Raw genomic sequence first — 27251 nt, 5'->3', positions numbered from 1 at the left:
AACTAAACTAATGGCTCCTCTACACGATTGCCCAGCGTAGGCCAGTCCAAAGGACGCATTTATGCGTTAGAGGGAGCAAGTGATATTGCTATCTCATTCTACCGCATAGCTGCGTCCCTTGGACTGGCCTACGCTGGGCCATCGTGTAGAGGAGCCATAAAAAGTAGGTACTAAAAATATAACGTGCAATTGCGGCTCTTCAGGACATCCAAAAATTAACACTTAGAGGTCTTAGACCAATCAAATAAAGATTTTTGACTCTTGAACAATACTAAAACTGATGATTTCTACTATGGTTGGCTCTTCTCTTTAAAAATCTGCTGATCCATGCACTAGGCAAAGTTGGTCTAGGACTCCGCTCAGATACGCCATCGGTCCAGGTGTCAGGCTACTGCCATGTCATTAATCCGAACCAGATTAAACAGTCCCCGCGATAATTAATTATTGGCGTAATGTAACACGACCGGGGGTATTAATCGAATACTCGGTAATTCGATTATGGCGGTAATTGTATAGTTTATACAGCCGCATATGTAGGTACATACGGACGCACTACAAATTATATAACACCTTATATAAAATATAAGCACGTCTGGTCTCACCTTACGACGGATAAAAATTAAAAAGATAATTTTTCGTAGACCTTTCCGTACAAAGTAATTGTTTTTAATGATTGTAGTACGAGTATAGTACAGAGCTCATGTTAGAAAACATACTAGGGACAACTCTTCACTACTCTACTTAATTATGCAATATAATCCGTTTTCATAGTTTTATTTCATAAACAATATATAAACAAAACAAACAGCTGATTATATTACTTTCGACGGAACTCATCAATATTAGAGAGAAACTCAATATTGAATTTGAACGTGATAAGTTTTTTAACTGAAAGCGAACTATGTATTTATAAATAACTTAATTATTTAATGCGATTGGAAGTGTCGTAACATACCTAATAAGTATATTATCATTCATATCTCATATGGCATTGACAGTAGAAACATATGCTTAATTATCAGCATTACAGTTTAAAAATTTATCAGTTATGTTAACCATTATAGGTACTAGCGACTATTTTGTACCTATTAGTACAAAATATCGTAGGCAAACACCTATAGAATAATTTTCGTTCATTATGCCCAAACCTGTACCTATCAATGTTCTGCTTTATTGTAACATAATTCAATTAAGCTGTATTGTAACAAGAACGTTTGTGTTAATTATAGCCTCCCTACGGGATTAATATATGTTTAAACTTGGTTTATCTATTAAAATTCTTATCACAAGTCAATAGATACATATTATACCTATACGAAGCCTAGATGTAACTTTAGTAACCCCAGCCTTCGGGTCAATACTTACTTATCAGCTATGTTAATAGGCTCAAGCCTGCTACTGGCTCAGACTCGACTCTACGAATGCATTGTAAATACTGTGATTGAAAACAATACAATACATACTTCCTGCCTCGCACAGCTAAACTGTGGAATGAACTGTCGCCTGCGGTATTTCCGGACCGATATGACCTTCAAACCTTCAAGAAAAGAGCGTACTCCCATCTTAAAGGCCGGCAACGCACTTACAACCCCTCTGGTGTTGCGGGTGTCCATGGGCGGCGATAATCGCTTACCATCAGGTGATCCGTCTGCTCGTTTGCCTCCTATTTCATAAAAAAAAAAAAAAAACATGCCGCTGTAAGTTTTTGATTGCACTACACATTGAATAGAATCAAGCTCTTGTATGTTTAAGATTTGTTTTTGATTCAATATCCAATCATTTGCCCTTTTGAGCATACGCAGTGTAGTATCTTTCTACCAAAAGTACTGGTACCTATTGTTTCTGCTTTTCAATTCCATGACTCGATGTAAAAAAAACCGGCCAAGTGCGAGTCGGGCACGCGCACTAGGGTTGCGTACCTGATGGCACGTAGAGGGTGTCCCATAGATGGCGCTGTTAACGCAAGTTAACAGTGCAATTACGCAAAAAGTGGCAAAAAAATCATGTTTGTTGTATTTGAGCCCCACTTAATTATTTATTTTATTGCTGTTATAGCGGCAACAGAAATACATCATCTGTGAAAATTTCAACTGTCTGGCTACCACGGTTCATGAGATACAGCCTGGTGAAGGACGGACAGCAGAGTCTTAGTTATAGGACTAATAAATAAATAATAAATAAATAAATAATAAATATTATAGGACATTCTTACACACATTGACTAAGTCCCACAGTAAGCTCAAGAAGGCTTGTGTTGTGGGTACTTAGACAACGATATATATAATATACAAATACATAAATACATATAAAACACCCATGACCCAGGAACAAATATCTGTGCTCATCACACAAATAAATGCCTTTACCGGGATTCAAACCCAGGACCATCGGCTTCACAGGCAGGGTCACTACCCACTAGACCAGACCGGTCGTCAAATACTAATAGGGTCCCGTTTTTAACCTTTGGGGACGGAACCCTCAAAACTAGTTAAAATAAATAGAAAAATCGCAATCCAACAGTTCTATATTGTTACCGAGAATCTCTGTAACAATCTAGCTTTCTAACTTTATCGTTTTTAGATTTTTATAAAATGTATTTTTATTTTTCCAGGTATGAAGACTGTTCAGCGCGTAGATTGAAAAGATCTCGGATTTTTATGAAAGGTAATTTCGTTGGACGACTATATTCGCTTGCTAATATTCAAGACATCATCAGCACCAGAAATAACAGCTCGCAGATAAATCACATTTTAACATCATATTAAGTTCTGAATTGCACCAAGTGTACATATGAGTGCCTATACTACCTAACCTTAATGATTAGAGCCTTAAGAATTCCGGTATTGAAATTTAAGCTCTTTTTTTTTAAATCCATTGACATGCTTACAGAAAAAACCGGATACGTGCGAGTCGGACTCGCCCACCGAGGGTTCCGTACTTTTTAGTATTTGTTGTTATAGCGGCAACAGCTATTATGATACGGCAACCAGGCTGTATCTCATGAACCGTGATAGCTGTCTGTCAGCAGACAGACAGACACAAAGACAAACAGACGGACAGAGGAGTCTTAGTAATGGGGTCCCGTTTTTACCCTTTGGGTACGGAACCCTAAAAAGTCTATATTGGCCAACTATAGGGCGGCATAACTATTTCATTGTAACTACATGATTATTACTATTATTTCTTTTGAATTATACCTACGTTACAGAAACTTACATTCATTAATCAATTTACAGGGAAATTATTTATAGGGAAATGGTAGCTCTAGCCAAAATAAAATTAGCGCGCCGCTGACGGAATTGCCGGAGCAATACCGGCCGGCAGCTTAGCCCGGATCAGCCCAATGACGGCTTTTCCTTTCATTCTCATCCTTTCCTTTCCCAGAAGTAAGTAACCAGTCTCGCGTGGGCTGCCCTTTATAGTTTTTTTTATTAATATTGCAATTTTTACAGTTTCTTGTTAGAATTTAATTTATTATATTTCCCGTTATCTAGACAGTTTTTTGCAGGCTATGGGGCGCAGCTAGCAGTTTTTAGCACTGTATGAAAAAGTCGTTATTTCCAAAGAATGAAACTTCTTCAGATCCATTTTGCCTGTTAAATTCATATACGTCTTGTACCTACTTGACGTTCATCAATCATTATGAAAACGCGTACAGTTTTAGCAAAGATAGATGTACAGAAAATCTATGTTAGTCTTTTTAGCCATGAATAGTCATTTTTAGGGTTCCGTACCCAAAGGGTAAAAACGGGACCCCATTACTAAGACTTCGCTGTCCGTCCGTCCGTCTGTCACCAGGCTGTATCTCATGAACAGTGATAGTGATAGCTAGCTAGACAGTTGAAATTTTCACAAATGATGTATTTCTGTTGCCGCTATAAGAACAAATACTAAAAACAGAATAAAATAAATACTTAAGTGGGGCCATACAAGAAACGTGATTTTTTGCCGTTTTTTGCGTAATAGTACGGAACCCTTCATGCACGAGTCCGACTCGCACTTGGCCGGTTTTTTAATTTTTTTCTTGTAAATAATAACATTAATAACGCAACATAATGTTTTCCCGCTTGGTACACAATCCTTTTTTTTTTCGCAAATCGCTTTGTCTACTAGACAATCGTAAGGGCCCGGTAAGCCTTGCAAACTTCTCACGAACATTACTGCTCCAAACAGTTTCCTAACCGACCATTGTAGTTCTTGTTCACAATATGTTTTGAGAAAATGCACGCATGTCGCACTGTTGCGTCAGTTGCATCAGTCATTGTCTGGTATAAAAAAAAATTGCAGACCACGACAAACTTAAAAATTACGGTGGTATAAGAATAGGGTAAAAACGGGACCCTATTACTGAGACTCCACTGTCAGTTTGTCCGTCTGTCTGTCACCAGGCTGTATCTCATAAACCGTTATATTCACAAATGATGTATTTCTGTTGCCGCTATAACAACAAATACTAAAAAGTACGGAACCCTCGGTGGGCGAGTCCGACTCGCACTTATTTTAAGTTTTATTCGGAAAAAAAGAAGGTCAGTTAGTGTCTATATTTTTCCGATAATAACTGAAAAATACGGAAAAAAACGAAAATTTCTAAACGACCAGAAATGAACGATTTGATTTTTTCGAGAATTTTCAACCCTACACCCAATAGCAACATGTATCTCCTTTGCAAATTTTATTAAATCATAACCTACTAGTACCTATATGTATTATTATTATTATTCGGAGCCCACTGTGTCCCACTGCTGGGCAAAGGCCTCCCCCCTCTTTTTCCACTCGTCTCTGTTTAATGCTATATCCGGCCAGCCTGTCAAGAAGGAGTCCAAGTTATCCCGCCATCGCCGACGAGGTCTGCCGGATCCCCGGTTAGACTCGTGGGGCTCCCACTCCGTGGTTAACTTGGCCCACAAGTCATCCGGCATTCGGCAGACATGACCAGCCCAGTCCCATTTCAACTTGGCCGCTTTCCGAGCTACGTCTATTATTTGAGTCTTAGAGCGCAGCGTGGTGTTTCGGACTCGATCTCTTAATTTTACACCTAATATGCTGCGCTCCATATCTCTCTGGCAAACCCCGAGTTTGGACTTCTGAGCTTCCGTCAAGGACCAGGTCTGAGCACCGTAGGTGAGAACTGGAAGTACGCACATGTCCATAAGCCTACGCTTGAGTGACAGAGGTAGGTCTACAAAAAAAAAATATGAGCGCGCAGACCTTCAAGTAACTCTCACACCTTATTGAACAAGTGTTTCATAAACAATTGCACTGTTGCCTTTTTCACATCCTTAATTATGGTATGTATGACTTTTCGTACTAGTATTTTTAACGCACCTAGTATAAAATATAATGTATATAGATACTGTGACACTTATTACCGAACTTATAAAAAGATCTAGATGAAAAGTTGAACAAAACGCCCAAAGACAAGAAATTCATTAGAGTTAGATCAAGATAAGTCTGCAACGATTTTGATAGCACACTCACTGCAACTGTTATTTTAAACGTCAAATTTCTATTAAATTATGGCATATAAATAACACTTGCACTGCGTGTGCTATCGAAACCGTTGCAGACTTGTCTTTGTCTAACTCTATCAATTCATCATGCTGGTATTGGCATTGGCGCGGTGGAAACGCTCGAACAAGGGTATACATAATTATAGTTAGTTTACACTAATAGGTAATTTGTCGCCTTCAACCATTAGTAGACGTGCCCTAATTCCTCATTAATTAATTGTGTCTTGAAATACTAATTTGCTGCCTTCGTGGCTTTATGCCATTTTTTTGCATGAAAATATTCATTTATGAGCGACAATGTAACTATTATAGCTATAGTCGCGTTATTTTGAATAGGGGTTTTGAAACCGTTGCTGACTCAATATTTTCTTTACTATTAATTGGCAGAATAATAATTATATTTTTTCTGCACGATTGCAAATCTAACAATAATTGGTTTATTAAAGACATTCGATTGAATTGAACATTTAATTTGCTCTTCATCACGAGAACACTTATCAACCAGAGTTCCTCAGCTTCAGAAAACGATTTCCGTTTGCTCATTTATTACAACGATACGTTATTGTTTCCTTTCATTAAAGATAAATTATTTAATTCTCCACAATCAACTCTATGTTTTAGAGAATAGGTTTTCGAATCGTCTGCAGGTTCGTACAAAGGTCGGTGAAACAATGAAAGCGCTTGATTATTTTAAACGTAGATATTATTCATGTTTGTATGTGTTGTAAGTACTTGGCATTCTAGCTAGCGAGTCCTTGCGTGGGACATAAATAAATACTGTATGAATACATGCCAGATCCCTCTAATGACATTAATTCACTTTATCATCCTACTTTCTACGTTAAGGTTTAATAAAACATAAAATTCAACTAAGACCGGCTCTATTTACCTTACAAAGGCATAGAAAACGATAAATATTATCAAAGTTTCATACTCGCAATACTTACTTATTTATGAGTCCGAACTCTATACATCGCGCTCCCTTTGCAAGGTAGAGTTAACCCTCGTAAAATACAATGTACCTTTATACTTTGTTCCGAAAACAATCTGATTAGCTTGGCAATAGGTATAAAAATCAATTACAATATACATTGATTCTCTTTGTGTAATAGTGTTTCAAATATTTTAATTTATACCGATGTAAAAAAATTGTCAGCAAATTTTATATAGGGATGTTGTGTGCTAAAATAACATATTGAATTGACGCGGCGCGTTCAAGTTGTTGAATTTGAAATGCCCTTGCCTGAATTTCAACATCACTATATAACATTTGTCTTTACTGTGATTCATAAGTGAGAAGTATTAACTAATGAGCAGTGATCCTCCCTGATTAAGCGATGACCCGAGTATTTACGCCAATTACATTACACGAGCTTGCACAGAAGCAACCTGACTAATTGCGACTCACTGGCTGATGGCCGGGATGAAATATGAGGGCCATTGAAACCGAGGCTCTATCGGTCACAATCATAATTCAATAACACATAATTATAATCTAAAAAATTACTTGTAAAAGTACACCAAAACTCTCAATGGCATCCTTTCCACAATTAAAACTTGCACATCTTCATCGAATTTGAAACTTGATAGTTATTGTCGTTATTTTTGAAATAAGGTTTTTGATCCTATTAGTATGTTTGCAGTCCATCAAATTGTTTGAGTTGCCTAACTCATCACCTACGCATGGCATGCTATTCACAACTGCCACATTTGTCACAAGTGTCACAACGATCCTTTCCGAGCGTAACGTATGTGGCAAACTAGTGTGATCTCTGAAAATGTATCGCATTTACGGAACTGTAAATCTAGTTATACTGGTGTCGAGCTTCCAGTAGCAACGGTTTGGGAATCAGGCAGGTGTTGTTAGGTAGGTGTTATTATAGTAACTGAAGTATACTCGGTTCACTCACGCATGTTTAGATAGGTGCGATAAGCGCTTGCGTCAAGGCCAGGTTTCGTGCAAATGTGGTAAAAAAATAGGTTCACTCACCGTACCGAATACATTTTCGGCTACGTTTTAGAGACCTTAATACAACTCTCAAGTTATTGCACATTAGACAATTACGAGCAATCAGTTCCTTATATTGTTTCCGCAACTGGTCTTATAACAATTATATGGCATTATGAACAAATTTTTAAAATACCATAGTAGATAAAATGTTAATTTTAAAATTTAAATTTAGTTACAGCTAGTTCGTGCTTGGAAACGAAATGATTGTCGGGCGTGATCACTTAGATTTCATTTTTCTAAACTAAAGTATGGTATGTCTGTGAATTGCATTTTTATAGTGTTTCCATGAATTAATAAATGTTCAAAAACCAATTCAGTAGGCACCAAATACTTATATTTATTTACCTGCACAATTTCCGTTTCACCCGATCTACTTTTGTACATTATGAAACCAGTTTCCCAATAGTTTGCCCAACGAGTTGAGGTCACCAATTAATCAGAACTACTATTGACATGTACAGAATTGTATATCCAAGTGCCACGTAGGTGTAAGTCACATGGAAATGCCGCGCCGGTTGACGTCCTCTATTAAAACTAAATGCATGGCTGCGATATGTTGTGACGAAATCGATGTTCTACCGGTAACTACCGTGAATAAAAATGTAAATAATCCAATCGGAAATTTACTTAAAGCCGATTTTTCAGTTCCCAGTTACACAAACGGATAGGATTTATTCCATTGATAACACGATTCTCATGTGTCAATTCTCATAACTAAATTTGTCGGACGAATTCAATGGTAACTGAAAAATCGGCCCTTAGTTGATAACTATTAACTAACAATCCTTTGATTTGGTTTGGTGAAAAAAAAACTCCATTTCTCAGACACCTGTTTGCTAATAAATACGGAATCCTAAAAATAACAAGTATGAAAATAGAGCTAGTAAAATAGCACTAATTTTTAGACAGTTTCACTGTACAATTTAAAACATAACCATCAAATAATAATCTCTTGTCTCAGAAATTACCGGTTATATGTATACATTATATATAGGTACAGCCTCATCAAGCAGTGTAACATTAAAACATTGTTCTTTCATATGAAAACTCAAATTGGTTTTCTAAAGTCACATACGGTTATGTCGGTTATTATACGTGGTGGGGCAAATTAGCAATCTAGATAATAAATGGTGTGGCTTTAATTAATTATATTTTTCGAAGGCTACTGTTATAATCAGCAATTTGTCTCTGTAATCTGTGGCTTATCTCGGACCATATCATAATATTTGTTTACGTTATGCAAAGCGTAATCAATTTGTAAGCAAATTCGATCTCTGACTTTGAAACTCAAATAGCAATTGTGAAAGTTATGTAAATGTTTGTTTTTATTATCATGCCTTGACGTAAATGTTTTTCAGAATGAGACCACTCTACTCACACGATTATATTGTTTATATACACCGCAGACGTTCCACTTTGCGTTGACTGTTATCGGTTACGTTACATGTGCATGTCAAATGAAACATTTATATTATTATTTATTATATTGAAAAGTGTGCTGTCGATGTAAAAGCGAAATTTAAGTACAGACCGTTTAATTGCCTCTCTCACGTGTACATAACGCAATAAATATTATTAGTAGTAGTAGTAGTAAACACTTTATTGCACAAAACAAGTACATAACACAGAGAGAATACAGTAAATGTGTACAAAGGCGAACTTATCCCATTAATCCATTATTAATCTATAACACAATAAATTAATTATAAACTGAAATAGATAATATTAACTAAAGAATAAGTAACGAAGTCCACCGGTGGCCGAGGCGGGAATCGAACCCGCGTCTTCAGCTTACGCGACTAACGTCCTGACCACTGCACAACCCGGCCACGACGGTACCCGTCCCAAATTCTCTGGTGTATGGTATCTTTGAAAGGCTAGGCGCCTTTGACCAACTGTAAGGGCGAGCAGTGTGTGCTCGCACCTCCTACACGAATATTGCCTACACAATAAATTAACATCAAAAATCTATTAGGGAACATAGTTATAGAAGTCGTTGAAAAAGTTCGTATGAACGTTATCCAATAGGTGTTATAATCCTTGCATGGTGATGAAAATTTCCATCCTAACATTGTCCTATGAATTACCTAAAGAATCCTGACCTCACCGTGATACAATTCACACTATTACGGGGGTCAGATGACACTTACTTGCTTGTTGGTTTTTTACCATATACATATGTTAAAAAAAAAACAATGTAAGTAGTTTAGCACCTTTATTTACACAATAAAATATCTTTATCTTTAAAGGTACTTTTGGAGGTGATAGATATTTATTTTTAAGACTGTCAATGACTAATCCATTTTCCGATTTTTTACTTAAATTTACGCAGTATTTTAATTTACATTTGTTTTAAGACGAAATGTCGGAAAACTTAAAAAAACCCAGAAGTTAACAGTAAACATATTAATTTCCCATAATAACGTCAAATGATACCTTGGCTTTGATCGAAAACAATGGCGGCCAAGTGGAAGAACAAACAAAGTGTATCGAGCCGTATTACTTATCGTAGCCCCGCACGCGGGGCGGGTAACTATAAACCCTTATCACGACCAGGCGCGGCTTCCTCTAAGGAGCGCTTGTGCAGTGCACTCCCATAAATAATCATAATGAAATTATAGTGCCTAATTAATATATTACTCTTTAAGATCTATCGTACAAAAGTAAAATACCAATTAAATAATTACCTTTATTCATTATAAGTTTATAGACGGCCTATACTACTCGGCCTACTCCTATAATTTCATAGGAATCATAGGTAACGCGCGAAGCGGAGCGCTTTGGATTGCGCTCCTATGAAAAAGATTTAGTACATAAAATCAATAGGAAATTCAATGAGAGCGAAAGAGAAGTTTCGCTACAGTTCCGCACGTGAAACAGAAGATTTTCTATGAAGAAAGAGGTAAAATTGGAGCGGCGCTCCGTAGCCCGTTTGACCTTGCGCCCTCTCGTCGAATGCGCGCGCATTGTACGCGCCATATTGTCACTTGTTTGTAAACAGACCTTAGTTAGTAGTCAATTTTAAAGTACGCGCGTGAATGGAATTTTGGCATTTTTTTATTATAAATAATTAACCAAGAGTTTAAGCAGTAAGTGCACATAATTTGTTTGTTGTGAGGTATTTAAAATGAATGAATTTAACGGGAGAATGTGAAAAAAGTTTACAAAATCGACTCGAGTTCAATATAAAAGGAAAACCTTGAACTTTCGTAACAATGTTCGTCAAAAACCAAAACTTATATGTCATTAAATAAGATCAATATGCAAAAACACCGTGGTTGTGTTATGTCGCTGTGATAAAAGTAACTAGGTGTTTTAGTTTATCGTGTTACCTACCTAAGTACATATGTCTTGTTTGGAGCGGGCGCGGGCGGGCCGGGCGACGGCTGTGCGGTGAGTTTGCTTGGACCGAAACCGATGTGTTAACAATTTAGCACATATTTCCATAAAATTTTAAAACAACATTCACAACCTAGAATCCATTTGTAAAATGAACTGCAGTTAGCGTCTATCGGTCGTCAAGATATTCGTAATAGCGAAATTCTATAAGAGAGTTCAATGACCGTATTTTGTGTCGGTTAATTGAATGTGTAGTTTTTTACTGTGATAGTGAACACCCATAATATAGAATCACCAGCCGCCGCTGATCACGACCCCTGTTGGATGTGTGTGGAGCCATGTGACAGCGATACTGCTTGTAAAAGAAGGAACTACGTGTCGAACACGGGGATAGATAAAGCTGTGGGTGTACCTATTGCTAGCCAGAGCTAATTATTTCTTACCAAAGCAACTATGACACCGAAATGAGTAATCGGAGAGCCATTCGAGGAGAGATTTCGTCTGAATGCTTGACGCCTTTGCGCTCTTGTTTGGATCGTCCCAGGCGATTGGTAGGAAGTTCCAGTCCTAAATTCTAGTCCTAGACACAACTACCTCTCCTGGTGAGGTTCCACTTTATCTGATTGATTGACTCGTCACTTCAATTTCCATACAAAGAAACCCGTTGTTTTTTTTATTTTTAGATATTCCACAGGTGTTACCCGGTTGGCCGTCAAACAGTTTCTTCGTAACTTCCAAGTACTGATCGATTGTTATTGTTATTTAGGGGTGATTGATGCGAATTGCGAATGTGTTTCTGGTAAACTAGTTTATTGTTTATATTAATCGTTTGTTGAATTCCTTAATCTCTTTTAGCTTTATTGACCAAGTCAAATATTTAATAAGTTTAGGTTTTATAAGCGGCCATTCTAAATAATACCTACCTGACTGTTTTTGAGTTACAAGTTTGCTAATAATATTTGTTGATTTCTGCATCTTGCTTGTAACAATATCTAATTTAAAGCATTGCAATAATAAATTTTAACACGATATATTAAACGCCCACAACTAAAAAAAAAATATTTTATTTCTAAATATGTAAATACACAGTAACTGCCGTTAAAGAAATTAATAGCTAACAATTGTCGAGGGTGGATCAGCTGTCGAACATCTGCCTAAAGTATCCCTTTACGAGCGCCAATAACACTTGAGCACAGTCGAGGGGTTGTTTAGCCTTCAGTTAATATTGAATGTGTTCTTGAAGTCACGGGATCCGATACAAACTAAAGACAACAAGAATTAGAACAGTGGTTCCTAAGCTTTTCAATTATTGATCTCTGTGACCTATTAGGATGACTTATTTGACAATATGGCAATATATAACCGTACAAATAAACGGTGTAGATGCTTGATCTGATCTGTATACCTTGGTTGTATTACCTCCAAGTTCGGAAACCTTGCCATTTATGGCATTATTGAAATGTCATTATAACCCACGAAAATTAAAGAAATCTGCGGAAATAATTCGTGTAGTTTTGAAAATTGGTATAGTTGTACCTTGTGGTGTCCAGATGAACATACTAAAAGTCCTCGGGGGTGGGGGGGTGAGCTAAGGGTGAAGGTATATTTTTTCAGATTTTTGCTCGTATCTCGAATATCTGTACGAATAGCATTATAATTACTTCGAACAAAAGTTTCTACATACAATTTTCTACAAATTAGGTTATATTTATTTTTACTCTACGATCAATACTTTAGGAGCTACAGGATGTTTAAGTTAACAAAGAGATGAAAAATAGACGACATAAGAAAACGTCGTTTCTTCGTAGTTGTTCATCATAACTGAATTTTTTAGTATAGAATAAGCAAGTTAAGTCACCTGCTGATCAAAAATAAAAATGAACCGGCCGGCGGAAAACTAAAAGGAAAGGTGTCTCATTCAGTTTCCGAATAATCCGAATATAAAGTCCCCGGCAAACTCGGCCGAATTGCACCTTACCATACAAACGTAGTTCCGTTCGCATTTTAAAACTACGTGTTGGATTGTAATGAAACTTTGCACATACAATGACATGCGGTATATCTAGGTCCGTAATTAGTTTATATAGCTCCAGTTTATAAAACAAACGAAATAGAGCAAAAACAAGTTTTGTATGAAAAACTTAAATTCGCTGTATTTTTTTAACTATTGTATCTGAAGCTACATAAACTAATTACAGACATAGATATACCTTATCCTATTGTATGTACAAAGTCAGAGCAATCCAGCTAGTCGTTTTAAAATGAGAGAGGAACTACGTTTGTATGGAGAACCGAGCTTGCCGGAGAACCTTAGCATCATCGTCATAGTATCAGCCGAAAGACGTCCACTGCTGGACAAAGGCCTCCCACAATGATCTCCACAGCGGCCGGTCAAGTGCTGACCTCGTCCAACCTGTCCCCGATTTTGACCAGATTGTCAAAAAGAAAATGTTAAGCATACTGAAGCTTAATTTTTAGTTGTGACATAAGGGGCCCACTGACTATCAGTCCGCCGGACGATATCGACCTGTCAGTTGTTCGGAACTGTCAAATTTTTGTTCTAACTGACAGGCCAATATCGTCCGGCGAACTGATAGTCAGTGGGCCCCTTTAGGTACACACCCACTCAGGCGAAAAATTGCATGGCGACATTATGATTAAATTACAGCACAGCTAGCTGTACGTGGCCTAAACCTATTCTTCCACCAATTCAATCAAGAACTGAAAATTATAAAATTAGAAATGTATTGTTCTATAGATATTAGGCAACTAAGACAAAAATAGTTCTTAGCTCAAACATCTTTACTCGTACTTACTTGTCGGTGTGAGAGATATTGCTCGGAGATTTGTTTTTGTAACGGTCCCCTGTTGGCGTAAACTAGAAAACAATAAACGAATAAACGGTATATCTGCCTGTACTTAAGCTAGCGGGTTTCGTCAAATCCTCTACGTAGACAAACAATGGGTGTTGCATAGCATGCATGTGCGAATTAAGACCCGCGCGAAATTATCGGTGGTGGAGAGGCGAAGTCTTAATTAAGGCGTTCTCCACATTGGATGCGAATTCGCACGTCGCTCCGGTATGCGAGCGGGACATCGCTATATGCTCTGTCACGCTCATACACGGAGCGCCATGAGATTTCGCAACATTGCTATATATAGGTAATAGCAGCGGCGGCTGGTGATTCTATATTATGGGTGTTCACTATCACAGTAAAAAACTACACATTCAATTAACCGACACAAAATACGGTCATTGAACTCTCTTATAGAATTTCGCTATTACGAATATCTTGACGACCGATAGACGCTAACTGCAGTTCATTTTACAAATGGATTCTAGGTTGTGAATGTTGTTTTAAAATTTTATGGAAATATGTGCTAAATTGTTAACACATCGGTTTCGGTCCAAGCAAACTCACCGCACAGCCGTCGCCCGGCCCGCCCGCGCCCGCTCCAAACAAGACATATGTACTTAGGTAGGTAACACGATAAACTAAAACACCTAGTTACTTTTATCACAGCGACATAACACAACCACGGTGTTTTTGCATATTGATCTTATTTAATGACATATAAGTTTTTGTTTTTGACGAACATTGTTACGAAAGTTCAAGGTTTTCCTTTTATATTGAACTCAAGTCGATTTTGTAAACTTTTTTCACATTCTCCCGTTAAATTCATTCATTTTAAATACCTCACAACAAACAAATTATGTGCACTTACTGCTTAAACTCTTGGTTAATTATTTATAATAAAAAAATGCCAAAATTCCATTCACGCGCGTACTTTAAAATTGACTACTAACTAAGGTCTGTTTACAAACAAGTGACAATATGGCGCGTACAATGCGCGCGCATTCGACGAGAGGGCGCAAGGTCAAACGGGCTACGGAGCGCCGCTCCAATTTTACCTCTTTCTTCATAGAAAATCTTCTGTTTCACGTGCGGAACTGTAGCGAAACTTCTCTTTCGCTCTCATTGAATTTCCTATTGATTTTATGTACTAAATCTTTTTCATAGGAGCGCAATCCAAAGCGCTCCGCTTCGCGCGTTACCTATGATTCCTATGAAATTATAGGAGTAGGCCGAGTAGTATAGGCCGTCTATAAACTTATAATGAATAAAGGTAATTATTTAATTGGTATTTTACTTTTGTACGATAGATCTTAAAGAGTAATATATTAATTAGGCACTATAATTTCATTATGATTATTTATGGGAGTGCACTGCACAAGCGCTCCTTAGAGGAAGCCGCGCCTGGGTAATAGGTAACCGAGTAATTGAGATAATTATAGTAAATCTTTTTCATAGCAAAGTTCGACATTTGCTATCACAACCAATTGCAAGATTGAAGCAAGATAGCATTACACAAACAGATTTGTTTCACGTAACAAAGAGTAGTACTTTGAAGAGTCAAAGAGTTTGTATGTACTAGTACTTGTTTCTCGTACCCAAAGAGAACACTCTGTAAAAAGTTCATTGTTCTAAAAAGATATTCAGTTTTAAATTTAACCTGTATGCAACATTCTTACCTATATAGCAGCCATGCAATCAATTTGCTGTAATTAAGCAATTATGATTCATTTGTATGCATAGTTATAGACTTAGGTCACTGACCGTTCCTAAACCTTACTGTAACGAAATAAGGTCTACAGTTGCGTATGTTATTTTTAGAACATTTCAAAAGTTGTCAGGCGGAACGAGACCCGTCAATTTTTTCTTCGAACAATAGATTTATTATTCATCGGATTTTATTGAAACTAGCGGCCGAAAAATTTAAATAATTATGCTAATTATGTAACTGTTAATATATCCATGCTGAAATAAATATTTTTCTACACAAATAATTTATAGATAGAATTTTAATCGTTCACAGGCTTGTTATGTGTCATTAATTTTGTTATTTTCATTATAACTTGTACTTTAAAGCGCGACTTAAGTCGTGGTTCAGTAACGTCTAACCGTTACATTCCTGGCAAAATGTATGGGATTTGACATTTACCGTCAGTTTTGTGACGATTGCTAACCGGCCGTTACACAGGTGATGGTACACAGCTAAGTGAAAATGCCCTATAACGTATTATTCAAACTCAAACTCTAAAAAGTGTGCAGAAACGTATCACTTTCTGTACACTTTTTAGAACAACAAGTATACATCACATCACTTCCTGACACCGCGCGTTAGTAAAAGACTAACGCTTTATCATCTTATTCCGATAAGCGGAAACGTAAGGACGTCTGAAATGCTCATATGACATAAAATACTTTTACAGTACAATGGTATTACTTTTTCGCACTAGTGCGGGAATGAGCACTTTTCGTGCATATGTCGAAAGTTTAAAGGGCCATATGTACTGTAAAACGTTGTACGATACACGTGCGAAAAGGTAATTCGCAACTCGTGTCGATTTAAAACACTCCCTGCGGTCGGTTTTAATTTATCGCCACTCGTTTCGAATTTCCTCATTTTCGCACTTGTATCGTAAATAACTATTTTAATACAGTTGCTCAAAAAGTGCTACTTTTCGTGGCTGTTTTGCGTGCGGAAAGTTGGTTTTCGCGAATTTTTTTAAATTTTTACTTGTTCCAATTCATGATTACTTATTGATGAGTGTTAATATTAGTTTCCTTTAAACGTCGTAATCAACATAAAAACCTACTGTTAATGTAAGAATACGAAAAATATGCATATTTCATATTTTATTACTTACCGCTTCATCATTATAAGTAAACACGTTTATTTTTTAATGTTGAAAAACCGTTCTTAATAAGTTGTCTGAATGGAACGGAACTTACGGAACGCCTGTCAAAGAAGAGGCGTATTTTCTTACTGCAAGAATGTTTTAAGTTTCCAAAGGCAACATTCGATATTGTTTTTATAAATATACGATACACAAATAATCGTAACGTAAATAATGATATTTAGGTAATAATAGTACAATGTTTTAATATTTACAATTGTTTCTGTCTTATAGAACATGCATTTGAAAAAAAAAACTTTCATTGAAGTGGGTTCAATAAAAATCTATTCTAGTCGAATAAAAGCTAGAAAAACACCTCTTCATAATGTCAATGTCAATTATGTCACAAAATTAATAATATAAAAGTTTCGAATTCCATTCCTTACTTGTTGCTTTTCTTATTTTTTCGCAACTGTATTAAAAAACGTCGTTCGATACACGTGCGGAAATGTCATTCTTCACTTGTCCCGGTATCGCGGTACTCGTGAAGTAATGACATACTTTCCGCACTAGCATCGAAATGTACTATTACTTAGTCCCAGTATTGGTTTCATCGTTCACACGTGCCACATTTCAGCGAATCGCAATCAACGCGCAGAGTGCTTGCACGTTCTTCTATTCACAGACGGTTCAGCCCCACGCGTAGTTTGAGCAGTACACTACATAGATATTAGATAGGTATCTATGCCACTAACGCGTTTCAAAATGTCTTGAACTTATTAGAAAGTAGATTGATGCAGCAGTGCAGAATTGAATCTAGTGAACATTATGTTCTTAAACTCTGACCCTGATAAGGGATCATAGGAATTGTAACTGTCATCTTTCTTAATATTATTGTCACTTCAAAAGATGTCAAGCTTTTTTAATGGCGTAGGTAGGCAATAGTCGTGCAGCAATTGATCTAGGTTACACTTCAATTACCTAAAATACAATGCACGCTAAACGAGCTACTTTAATTATAAGAATTTGCAAAGTTAATACATACTATGACCTAAATAAACACTAAGTATGTAACGTTATCTTCTATAGGGGCAGAGGTATAGTGGTTGTTTTCTTTATGCTTTGATAGTCCTCGCCGGCTCCAAGTCGAAACGTTTATATTTTTCTCGCAAATGTCGTAGCAATAAAGGTCACGATACGTTATCAATCGGCGTCGTGTTTTTAACGTTCTCATTGTCTATAACCGTTAAACGTTCATTTTTAGTCGGAACTATTTAGACCTTGGCTTTTGGCTTGGCTTAACGTACTTGGCATTTGATAATCTGATGCAATACCGAGATTAAACTTCTGCGAAATCTTTAGATTTTTTTAGGGTTTCGTACCTCAAAAGGAAAAAACTGAACCCTTATAGGATCACTCGTGCGTCTGTTACTGGACCAAGTAAGTTGAAATTTGGTACACACCTACGAACCCGTGTTTACCCGTGTGTACGTGTTTGTAACCCAAAGACGGACATGTAACGTAAACAAATTGTGCAGTGCAGTAAAAAGTGCAGTATTAGGTTCTACCGTGTCGACATTTCCAGTGACGTCATCTTCTAAAGTTATTTGGAAGGGTAGACCTCGCTACATGCTAGAAAGCTTTGGCAATTTTACTCACCACCAGGCACACGATCCTGCAGAAAAAATAGTGAAATTCCTTTAATCTGATTCCTTCTTTTGTGTTTTTTTATTATGTTTGACATTTAATGATAATTCTAAATTGCTAAGATTGACATCAATTTTTGACATGTTTTTGTTTATACATACTTATATGACGATCCTTATTGGGAGAGAAAATGATTTTAATTTATTTTGTATTTTTTAGTATGTAATGTTTGACGATCATGATAAGAAGATAAGCATAATTTTGACATTGATGCAAATTTATAGTGTAATTTTTATCCTGAAATAAATAAATCTAAATCTGTTTAGGTATGGTTATACAATGTATGACAAATTGTCTGGTTGTTGATCAATAGGTATGTCTAAATTGATCATGTCACACAAATCAATCATAACATTGTACAATTTAGAAATGTATTTCCTAGACCACACATAATATTATTGCTTATGATTGTAATGCGTTCTAATTCAAAGTCCAACACTGCCTGTATGTCTTCCAATCATATGGCACCGGTCACGCGCACACACTTAATGTATCGTTCCAATATAACAGGACCAGACTGACTGTGCGACAATAGTTATTTGTTATACAAGGGTGCAAAGTTGTATTTTACCCGCGAGTGTAGAATTGAAACACGAGCAAGCGAAAGGATTCTATAGGTGAACCACGAGCGAGGCGAGTGGTTCTAAAATAGAATCCTGAGCGTAGCGAGTGTTTCAACACACGAGAAGTAAAATACATTTGCGCCCGTGTGTAACACAAAACTTTTCACCTCACTATAGCGAGGAAAGTGCAACATCCACAGGCGTTAGATCATCTTCATCACTGAAATCACTCATTTCTTTACGATATTATAACAGAAAACTCTGGAAGTTGTGTATTTGTTGACATTTCTGATGTATGAAATGTCAACGATGGGTCTTGAAATTGCATCGACTCAAATTGTGCGTTCAGAATTATATTTAACATCATTATAAAAAACAAACGTTTCTTATGGAATTTTAAGGTTTATGACTTGAAATCATTAAATAAAGCTAAATTTGGTATTTTTTATTAGATTCTCAAACCATTTATTTAATGATAATTAATATCGAACGAACCATTATCATGAGTGTTTTACGTTTTGTTATCTGTCAAGCTACTTAAACACGCTCCATCCAAGGTCAAATTACTTTCCCCACTAGAGGATAAAACGCGTTTTTCCCCGCTTGCATTGAAGGATAAACGACAACTTTCCGAGCTAGTGAGGGGAAAATATTATTGTTTAGTAGTCATTATCCAAAGTAGCGGATTAGACTGCGCGTCAAAGGTATCTACCATTCTCTAACTTAACAGAAAGATATATGTCTCTATATGTAGAGCAATTAGATAGACTGTGATAGATATTTTGATCGCGAACTTTAGAGATATGTATATCCCTATTTGAAAAAGTATTCCGGGGTGGCAAATACTTTTGGCGCGTTGTTTCATCCGCTACTGGTTGGCTACTGGGTGGTTGGTTGGTTGATGGTTGGTTGGATGGTTGGTTACTGTACAGATGATTAAGGAGACCGCAAGTCTTCGTCATATTTTACAATTCGGAGCATGTAGGACAAGTCTATTGGGTAAAATGCAACAGGCTGCTGAGACTCTTACGTCATATATTTCTTTCTATATAACGAAAAAATCCTGAAAGTATTATAAGTTATACTTAACTCGATTTTAACATACGAATACCTGTAGATTCCAGTAATATTTTTAGCAACATAACCCCAGTAATAAAATAGATTACGATTATCTGTACGCTCGTAAACCATTTCCGTTCGGATTCGGAACGTTTATATTTTGTAAGCGCGAGTGAATTTAATCGCGTAATTAAATTTTGATTCGTTTTAGTAAATTTAGGCAAAATTGGTTTTGAGATGGGTCTAAAGTCCCAATTTACATGCGCATTATTTTAACTTTATTTCAAGAAAACTACCAAGTATGACAGTATTTTTTGTTTTCTTAAAGATACTACTACTAAAGTTGTTTAATACACGGTTGTAATTACCGTATTTAGAACTCGTCTCGTATAAGTTAGCTTTAAACGTAGAGCATTTCATTTCATAAACTTACTTTCAGTGTTTCTACATTAGGCATTACATTATGCTTAGAACATAAATAAATCGCACCGAATCAAATAACCAAGAATAATTCTCGTCAAGTTTTAATTGCCTTGAAAACGCGTGTCATTTAAAAAAAAATATTCTCGGAAGCTGGAGCCACCCATTTAAAAACAAGCTTTATTTTGGACAAATATACCTTTGAAAGCCTTTGAACCTCTTGTAAAGGGAAAATTAATGACAGTCTCCAGTTATATGCGTGGTGGAATAAAAAAGGCAAGCTACTTTGAAAAGGGAATGAAATATTAATAAACATTGTTAATTCTGATATCTGGGAGACCGAGCTTAAAGCTCGGAAAACATATAAAAACTCCATAATGCGCGTTATCCCAGATAAGACATATTAGCTATGTAGATCGATTTTTCGCCCCCGAAAACCCCCATATAGCAAATTTCATCGAAATCGTTGAGAGCCGTTTCCGTGATCCCCGAAATATATATACATAATATACATATATACAAGAATTCCTCGTTTAAAGGTATAAGATTCCTGATGACCTTGTGTGAAATGTCTTTTCGGCGAAAAGCTTGTTGTGCGTATGGGTGGAGTAATTCGTGGAATTACTCTACTAATGGTGTTTCACGCGTGTATCGCGCGTGCGTGTATACTGATATCATACGTGTCATCGTCGTAGTACTTCATATCGTCGCTACTTTAAATAAAGTCGTATCTTGTTCTGTAAATCAAAATATTTTAGTAACTACATATGTATTGGATGCATACAGAGTTACTGCGTTTCCACTTTGAGTAACACTCTGAGATATGAGATTTATTCAAAGTAGTGACAATATGTTACTTTTGTACAGTTTAGAGTCGTAACTAAACGTTCGAAATTACACACATGGTCACGCACACGTTATAAGAACTCATTTTCTTTGCAACTATTGCGGAGTATATTATACTTGTTTATTATGTTATTGATATAATGCATAATGATGCATTATGCGGTAAATTATGCTGTTTACTTATATATTATATTATTTACTTGAATAATATATTCGTAGTTGCACCAGAAACATTCTGAATTATTTAATTACTCTTAATTGCCTACATATCGTGCAATAGTGCTAACCACCAATTGTTTTAGTTAATATGTAGCTACTGGTGAGAACCTGTTATTGGCTTTTTGTATCATATTTATAAAACCTATAGACATGTTAACAGCTGTTGGATCTCCGAATAATAATAAATAAATAAATATATTGCAACAACAATTCAGTTACCGAATTAACTGCTGTTGTCTATTTTAACAATAATAATTTCTAATTGATTTTAACTGGCCTAACTGCCACTAGTGTTACTCACTATCGGCAATATACAGGATGGCTAAAAAATAAGTGCATTCCCGTTGCCAGGGAGGTTTTGGGATTATACTGAATAACTTTGACTGTTGGGATCAAACACGAAATCGCGAAAAAAAAACCACCAGCCAAAATACCACCACCACCAACCGTATTTTTTTTCGCGATTTCGGGGTTGGTCCCATAGTAAAAGTTGCTCAATATAATCCCAAAACCTCCCTGGCAACGGGAATGCACTTATTTTTTAGCCACCGTGTATAAGGTATATGTAGGTACTTCTTCGCACATTTTATGGTTATCCCATTACGCTCAAAACTACGAATAGAGATGGTAAATCACAGAGTGGTAAATGCATCCAATTCTCAATGCATTTAATATAGAAGCCATTTCATCACTCTCGCTCAGTTGCTCTAATGACTAGAGGCGTGTGCGATAGAGCGAGCTATATGCGTCTCCTCTCGTGCATAATAAGGAGGGGTATAGGAGCGTTAAACTTGGAATGAGGTCTAACAACCCCCTAGAATCACGGTTCAGGTCACCTAGCGTAGCCATTATCCTGGAGGAGGAGCGGGTTTACACTTGAATGAAATAGATAATTTACCTTGTACGGATAGGATGGTTGCACTTTACCGCCTATCGAGTCATGCGTCACTCTTTACTTAGGTACTTGGAATGATAGTGACTTGATAACAGAGGATAAAACGACCATTTTAGAAGACTTGGAGTTGTTGCCGTGACATTTAAATTAACTTCAAAGGTAAGGTAGGATAAGGTGACGTATGCCGAGGCCTATTTTGTAATATTTACGATTTGATTTTCTATCGGAACGAAGTTTATATGTAAGTACCTAAACAAATGGGTTGTTGTCACGAGTTCGATTTTGAATATATTTGTATAAATATTATGTTATTATATGTAATTTTTATTTGATTGGTTTTGCTGTTGTAATTGTAGCACCGCTCACAATCTCTCTGCTTAGCCTTTAAGGTTGACTGGTAGAGAATGCCTTATGGCCATGTACCATTAATTTCGGATATATTATATTTGCCATTTTGTACCTTAATTTTTTGCAATAAGGCAAGAAATATAGATACATTTTTTTATTGTCGAACTTACATTCCACTTGATTGAGAAATGTAATCTAGAATTGTTATTCAATTGTGCATTCAAGATTCCTTTTATAAGTTCATGTACCGTTGATATGAAATCAAGAATAAACATCAACTTGTAGCAATAGTAACTGGATTACGTTAGTAAATATTGTTTATAGACTGATTAAATAGTGACCGCATTGTGTTATTTACTCGCGATTAGTCCATTCAAAATTTATCGTGATTCATATTTCGAGGAGCCAGCGTGACGGTTTTGGTTCTCCGTATCATCTATACTTAACGATTTATAAAAGTATTTAAAGTGGACTAATACAGTCTGATGGTGATGTCCACCGTTCTTCATCCAACCAAACAAGATCTGCAGCTTACACTAGCAGTTTGAATACCGTACTCCGAACTCACGGTAGCGAAACCGGAACTGGGTAGTAACAGCCGTCAATACAGGGCTGCATATTACGTGTGCGCAGCAGAAGCCATCAGCATCGCTGGTTCCGGCGCGGCGGCGGCGGCGGCGGCTAACTCGATTGGCAGGCAATCTCGCGGCGCCGTCCGGCGGATTACCCGCCGTGCGTACGGTAAAAATGACGGATGGAATAGGAAATGAAGGGCAAATACGGTAGGAACGTCGTTGATTGTATCTAATAATTGAAATTAAAAATTAAAAATCGCTCTGAATTTGGCAACCTATGGTCCAGTCCGTTGGTCGAAGGAGGTTCGGATGTTACTCTGTCTGATATAGGTACTCATGTTTGCAAGATTTTTACGTTATACTAGTATATATCAGTAGAAATTAAATAATCAAAATAAACTAAGATCGAAAAAACGGTAATATTATTTCCACTTGAAACAATACCAAAAACGGCTCAGTTTGCAACTTTTTTTTGTGAATCGTACAAGTTTGAGGTCGAAGTAAAATCTGAGTACTAAATTACTTTCCAAGTCGGCAATATTGCTCTAGCTATCGAATTGAAACAACGGTGTCAGGAGTTTTGCTCGGCACAGATAGAATCTCCCAAGATATGGCCGATTTGTCGTTTCGAAATGGTGCCGCATCGTTTTGCCCCTATCAGCAGTATCAGCATAGACTGAATTTCCATCTAAATGTAGCATTTCGTTTGCTCCGCCTTCCACGATTGAAATTGCACCGAATACCGTTCAAATTACACGCTTCGTGTGGCGTGTACCGAGTATTAATCTGGTTTGACGCCACGCAAACCACGTTAAGATTCAATTTCAACGCCTTAATGCGATGTTGGTATCTTTGCTCTGACGTCACTGCTCGCAAAAACTCCATCGTGATTCGGCATTTCATAAGCAACAGACGGGAGTTAAGCGAATAACGCAAGTGTCTCGGGTCATTTGAAAGTGTTATTCATTGTAAAACGACAAACAAGGCGGCTTACAGTGAGCTCTGAATACATTTTGCATAAGCATTTTGCACTCTAGCCGTCTTTTTTTTTCATACAAAAATATCGATTTATTTTTAAAACGTTTGGAATTTTACAGCTCAACATTAGCATCTTTAACAGAATGCATAGTTAAATACGTTGGGTTAAGTTTAGCCTGTATTGCCAAATGCTGAATGTTTAATAGAAAAAAACAGACTTCACAAAACAGTTTGAAATGCCATTAAAATTATTTACGACCAATAGTGCATCTCATAACAATTACAATTTAGCTTCAAGACGTAAAATACTTGTAGTGAAAGAGTTCAACTCTGGTCTTCATCAGCAGTTTCATTTCACCAAATAGCACTGTTTATGCAAATGTAAAATTTTTAGATGAAAATAAAACAAAATCGCTTAGTATGCTTATAAGATTTGAGAAGTTCTCTCATTTTCTCGGAGTAAAAATAATTTTATATAGATCTATTGAAGTCTGTAATCTCGTCAGTGGCCTAAAATCAGCATAAATACAGATAAATTCATACATATGGCAACACTAATTCAGTCCGCTCATAGATATGTGGGCCATTTCGAAAGTGTGCACGCGCTGCCAAACTTTGATGCGCTCTGCCAACATTGTTTCGATCGCGACCGCGAGACTTTCACAACACTAAACACTATGCAAACACCCGTCTCCAAGAATCGCAGTTCACTTAAAGTCGTTCTTCGTTTAAGGAGTGTGTTTATGCAATTTAAATTCAATTGACGCTGCGGTGAGAAGTTCGAGTGCGAAATTCACAGACTGTAAAATGTGTGTTGCTTGACAGTTATGGTAATTAGAAGAATATAACGATAACGTAGCTTGTAAACGATCCACTTTTACTATTAATTCGACAAGAGTTTATTTCAAGATTAGTACATAAAACTTGTAGCATATCGGTTTATAAACTTAGGTAGTTCTTAATGGCTTTGTTGAATCGATTGCCTTGCTTTTATAACCATGGTTAGAGTTCAGGGACCTTCAAAACAAGCCATTTTTGTGATAATATTTTTACTATTTTAACAGATAACTATAGCTGGGAAGATTTATCCCGACAAACACACCATGAGTGTGACGTATCGAACATGTGACACGTTCTTGTAGGATATGGACTTCGACTTTCCAACAAGACCGACGCGCGACGACCGTTTTATCCCCAGGACATCGTGATCCGCGCTTGACCCTGCTTCCTTGATCTAATGGCGGCGTCAGTCTGCCGTCCGAGACTGCGGTCACGACTCGCTTCACGCCAATCAAGAACCCACGGAACTGACGGAACCAAACTATGCCACACTCCGGTGGACAGCTGTTACAGACCACAAGCGAGTGATCACTTGTGAACCATTTATAACAGACCTAGATGTACGTTAGATTTCTATGCAATCGAAAACAAACGTTTGCTGGCGATTGGCGATCGATTGCCGATGGAATGATAGGCCCAGGTGTCACATCCCCAACAACTTGGAAATACAACGCGAGGGAACAGGCAGGTCATTACTTACCCGGGAAAGATTTGAAAGTTGATTCAACCTGAGTAGGTACACCTTTATAAGACGAGTTATCCTCAACGGCAAAAATAAACGGACAGTTGCGTTTCTCGCAATGAGGTTTACCTTGTTCCAGTTACCAAATCGGAGGCCTTCGGACATTAAAAGCAAAAAATAACTATTTTTAGCTTATGCTACTTTCACCATAACAAGAGCTGAAAGTTTTCAACCTTGACAGAAAATCTTACACTACGAACGGTACCTAAGTACCTACATAAATCGGCTGAGTAGTAGTAATTAATAATTATAGAACCAGGGTATAATCAGTGTAACCCATGGTACATACGCGAGATCTAACGCGTCTATGGACTAATATAGAAAAGCTATAAATCCTGAAGTTCTTTATGTTGTTCAAACCTTTTTCTTTTAAACGATACCTACGGGTATAGGTAATGGTCGGTGTTCCCACGTAAAAAGTGGACGGTGTCAAAGCATCGGTCGAATAAATATTGGAAACGAGCCTATGGCCTTCTTCACGGTAATGAATCCTGTTTTTTTCTGCAGTTTATTGGGCACGGATCTTGGCGAGCGGCCTTCATTGATTATATTACACAGTAAGAAAAGTAAAACTTGTCTTGCGGCATCAATGTATCGGTATAAAAAACCGCACAAGTCGGCTCCGTTACTTTTATATTTGATTGATATACGAGTTGTGTATTTTCACAAATGCACTATGCATATGTCTTGAAAGTTGAATTGTATGCTTTGTTTTCTCTGTGACCCTAGAAACGTGCTCGCTGTACATTATCATCAGGTCATCACCAATTTGGTTAACGTGTTGTCATACAACGTGTACACATTGCCGTTTTAAACAAATGCACAATGCTCGCAAAACTAAGGCTTCTCTGCTCGCTTCTGCAGTCTGAGCAAACAGTCATGCAATTCCGCACCAGCATTTCCTTGTGCAATTGCTATTAAATTAGCGAATTTGTAAGCAACCGCACTGTTGGTTGTTTACCTTTGTCGCGTTGGCGTTCGCGACTATGTAACGATTGCAAATTGTAGACAAAGGAAGATGCTTTTATTGTTGCGAAACGTTTATTAGCGAGCTGTAGGCAATTTGGAAAGGAATTGATGGTGCGAGACATTCGAGTTAGTCGAAAGACTAAATATTACTGTAGGTGTACATAATAAAGTGGGAAGAAAATTAGTGCTCGAGAATCTATATTAGTATAAAAGTGACTTAAAGTAAAATACAGTCGGGGCGCGTAGGAAGCGAACATTTCCTATTTTATTTGACTCTATCCCTACATTACATACCTAGTGTTGATAGCCTGATAGGTAATTGTCATAATGCAATGAATATGCACAGTCTTTCTTTATTTTATTGACACGATAAGCTACTTATCATATCCAGGGCTTTGCCGTATCTTGTAGTGAACAGTGGCAAGTAGGTATACCTAAGGTGAAAACAAGCTTTCCCTCGAGATATAAAATCGCTACTGAGTACTGATCGTTTGACATTATACCTCATTACCACCTCATAACTGCGAGTGCCACCAGAGAGCAACGA

General features: G+C 37.0%; 1 protein-coding gene across 1 annotated transcript in view; it reads left to right on the top strand.

Annotated features, from left to right (window-relative positions):
* The window catches only part of LOC134747291 (homeodomain-interacting protein kinase 2), a 138672-nt gene that overhangs the window by 55675 nt on the left and 55746 nt on the right, over positions 1-27251 (top strand). The gene's annotated exons all lie outside the window — the stretch shown is intronic.

Source organism: Cydia strobilella, chromosome 14, assembly GCF_947568885.1.
Source record: "Cydia strobilella chromosome 14, ilCydStro3.1, whole genome shotgun sequence".
Taxonomy (NCBI): Eukaryota; Metazoa; Arthropoda; class Insecta; order Lepidoptera; family Tortricidae; genus Cydia; species Cydia strobilella.
This window is presented reverse-complemented; position numbering and strand designations above follow the sequence as displayed.